Here is a 4,293-nt window from a genome sequence, read left to right as displayed (position 1 = left end):
GTTTTGGGTGACTGCATGGATGCGTTGCATGTTCAAATGGCTGGATGACTCATGTAATTATAAACGTGCAGTCTTGCTTTCGTGAACTATGTTTACAATATACTTTTGTTACATTGATTGTTTTTTAATTTTCAATATCAAGTAACAATAATCTACAATGTCACGGATGCCAGATGAACACATAATGAAAACGTTCAACCAGCAGAAATCCCAGGAAGTACTACATGACTCAAAGTCATGCTGTAGTCAAATAGCTGAAAAGAGATAAAGATTGGTTAATGTTAAAGGAAAAGTCCATTGGGTTTCAGCTGAACTATTGGCTTGACATAAATTGTAACTAGTTTTATCGTATATGTAGAAAAATTCCATCAGTATTTAAGATCAACATCTTCAAACTGGATTTGTTCCTAATACTCAAAACTATGATATGATCAAACCCTAAATGTCTTTGTGTTTATGTTTTTTCCAATATATAACAGATTCATGACACAGAACGAATTATCTAAAACGAAACAGAAAATACTCGCTAGAATTTGAAACTGCTTTCATACACAGGGCGCCATATCTTTTCCAAAAAAATTGGGAACACGATTGGAAAGTCAAAATAACCATCAACGCACAATTCAACCCTGGAGACTACGAAGTTAACCATTCAATCTAATCATTTGGTTGGTAAATCAAATGCACTTAGTAGGAAAAAAATTCTATTAACACAATTCTAATTGATCCACTGTATTGCATAATCACAATGGTACGATCTCCTTAACCCAAATACAACCACAGTTAACTGCAACTAAAATACAGCAATATAAGCAAAACACATACATATTATTGAACATTATTTTGCATCCTAATGGACATAATACACTGTTATCTTGTACACCATGCTCCATTCACAGTTAACCTAAATTACTACAAATTAAAACTCCTCAAAACCAACCTATGGCAAATACATTGCGATCAGTTAATCAAGATAAATCATCCTTATAAAACCTAAAATTTGCATTGCATTAAATTCTGAAGACTAAATCTCCAATTGGTCAACGTATCTTATACATCAACGCGAACAATGGCATGTACGATCCTTGTTTATTTCCACAAGGCATTGACAAAGGTAACGAATCTTGGACATCGTTCTGCACATGTGGTGTGTCACATTTTTCATCCATGACATCATTATCGCATTCATAGTTTGTGATTGAATGTCCTTTGTCCTACTGTGAGTCCTTCACCTGGTGATGACATGATTATCGCAAAACACAAACCAATTTATCATTGCATTAAAGCATAATCTTCTTTCATCGCAAATTGGTTAAAAGGAGTTTAACACAATGCACCTGTTTTAAGGAGTAGGAGTTTTTGTTGAAAAATCCATTCATGGACGCGATGTCAATGGATTCACTGCTTTCATGGAGGCTCTGCTATTTTATATATGTTTTTTTTAAACAAGAAGACGGAGATCTTCATTAATTTACATAGTTCATGTGACGGAAATTAGAGGTTTAGATTCACAAAAATTACCTCATCAAACGTACTGTCGTTACCCTTCTGGTTCCTCATCCCTGTCGCCGTAAATTTCCTTGATCTACCCTTTTTTAAAAGGCTGTGCAAACAGATGAATACATTCACATAGTTTAATACATTTGAAAGGGACACCCACCGAGGAAGATTTCCCTAGCATTAGCTTAGTTAGACTAAACAAATCGTACCTTGGTATTAGGTCTTGAATTGTCTTCGGACTTAACTGAAAACGACCTCAGCAAACCTTTCTGGACTAAAACCTGAGTCCTTGGCTGATGCATTGCTGTTTGATCGCTCGCAAGGGTTACCTTGCACACTATGCTGCATCAGATCTGGACAGCGCTTGTAGTAATGACCGTACTTGTGGCAAAATGAGCATGCTCTCTTCTTCCTCCAAGAAGACCTCTTGGAAGGGGCTCCTTTGCTTTTGACAATAAAGGGATCGTTGATGCCTTCCACGTTAATATTAGGAGTTGACTTGCCTTGTTTGCGTGACTGCAAGTGGATAACTAACTTAACAAGTTCAGACTGGACTTCGTCAAAGTCTGCAAGGTCCTTGCAAGCAATATCACACAGCTTGTTGCAATTCGATGCCAATGCACCAACTCAAAACTTTAAGACCATTTCGACGTCATCATTCACAGGCATTTCTGTGCTAATAAATTTGTTCTTTGCATTCTTTGTCCACCTTTTGTAGGTCAACGAATCTGGAAACTCAAGGATGTTTTCGAACTTCATGGCACGGAAAACATGACTACATGGAATACCACGTGATTCAAACAGCTTGCACGAGCACGAGAATAGATTCTTACTTCTATCAACTTCCACTCGTCGATCTTTGGCCGGGTCTCCGAGAGTAGTCACACTTAACTCTACCTTGTCCAAGGTTGTGTTTAGTACCTTAATATTCAAAGCCCCTGCCCTCTAAATCTCATTACGAATTTTCTTGAAAATGTTTCGAGTGAAATAACATGATGCAGATCTTTCATATACCTCCAACGAGGTAATCATCATGGCTCAGAGCACTGAGACTGAAAGTCAGCTATTAATTCATTGTTTCTATACTCCTTTAAGGCCCTATCCAGGTTATGCATGAAATCAATGAGGGTGTTCTTGCGATTAACATAAAATCTGATGAGAGAATTTATACCTTCACATTGTGATGTCGTCCTTATGTAATTGAAAAACTTATCCCGCATGAAACAATGGGACCACATCACACGAGTTTCGTACGTCTTTTCCATCCAGGTACTCCCAACAAGGTTGTGCTTATCCAAAATTGCTGCCCATCCCCGATCAAATTCTCTGTGGTCGTTGTTGTCGTATATAAGACCCTTAAAATCGTGTAGGAAATTGGGATTCTTTATATTTTCACATGCATTTCTCTGAAGATGCCATCCGCATAACCGATGGGTCACATCAGGAAGGACATTCTTGATTGCATCTCGCATGGCAAGGTCTCCATCAGTTATTACTACTTTAGGACTTTTTCCACCCATAGCTTCAACAAATGTTTCCAACAACCACTTATACGCCTCTATGGTTTCATCCGATAGTAGGCCAGAGCCGAAGATAACAATCTACCCATGATGATTGCATCCGGAGAAAATGACCAAAGGCTTGTTGTATTTATTCTTGTTGTACGTTGAATCAAAGACAACAATATCTCTAAAGCAGTGATAGTCGACAATTGACTGCCCATCTGCCCAAAAAATATGCTCGAGCCTTTCGTCACTAGTGAACGTATACTTCCTAAAGAACAGTGGATCGTTGTTTGACTTGCCAATCAAATAGTTTATTGCTGCATTGGCATCCCCATTTTCAACTTTCGACCGACGATAATGATCAATGTGGTTGTACGAATCTTTGCGCGTGAAGCCAGTATGACGATATCCACCCTTCTGTAACGCAATATATCCCATAATATGGCACGTCTTGACACCAAAATTATGAAGATTTTCCACTTGAACTTTATCAGTGACAGTGAGACTATGATTGGCCGGAACCAGATGCGCAAATTGGGGGGGGGGCATCAGATCGTGGTTGTGAGATTCCACAAAACATAATACCTTCCATCTTCCGCAGCCGTAGTCAAGCTTTACCCTAAGTCAAGCTGGACACTTGGTTCGCATGAGTGACCTTGCCTCCCTTGATCTATCATCCAGATCAAGATACCTCATATTCCTCCAGCCCTCCTTATTGCAAACAAGTTGCCTGCAAATGATTCTACCTTGGTTATCCCTAACGACGTCGTCCTTCCTCATTACAAATCCATGCCAACAAGCATAAGCGTTATAAAATTGGCAAGCCTCATCCTCTGTCCTAAACTCCAGGTTCCAAATATCCTCCACCATTACCATTAAATCCGCTATTCTTTTTACACCACAACCTTGTTCACTCTTGCTAGTAAAATTCAACGAATCCACATCGTCGTCTTCACCATCATCTTCTGCATTCGGTTGATAATCGAAATCATCACCCAAATCATTATCAGAATCATTCTTAACATCATCCTCGTTTCTGGACATAATTTTACACCTGCCAAAATCCAGGTTGTTGAAAAAAAAAATGTGAATAAACAGAACCAATGGCAAGAACTACATAAAGCTAACCTAAACTACTAAAAAAACACTACAGTCACCGGAACCAAGGCTACTTAACCTAAGCCAACTGTTTAAGAGTCCAGTATAACATTTTAATTTCAATGCCCCAAACCTTGCCGCAGCATACAACTGGCAAATGTGACTTAAAATCCTAATTTCAGAACCTAAA

At 38.6% G+C, this 4,293-nt stretch overlaps 1 pseudogene; it reads right to left on the bottom strand.

Annotated features, from left to right (window-relative positions):
* Window positions 1–1,694: 1,694 nt before the first annotated feature.
* Window positions 1,695–3,875, bottom strand: LOC148579881 (protein FAR1-RELATED SEQUENCE 5-like; annotated as a pseudogene).
* Window positions 3,876–4,293: the final 418 nt, after the last annotated feature.

This window comes from Arachis ipaensis, chromosome B10 (assembly GCF_059453495.1).
Source record: "Arachis ipaensis isolate K30076 ecotype BB chromosome B10, ASM5945349v1, whole genome shotgun sequence".
NCBI lineage: Eukaryota > Viridiplantae > Streptophyta > Magnoliopsida > Fabales > Fabaceae > Arachis > Arachis ipaensis.
Note: the sequence above shows the minus strand (reverse complement) of the source record. Positions and strands in the feature narration are given on the sequence as shown.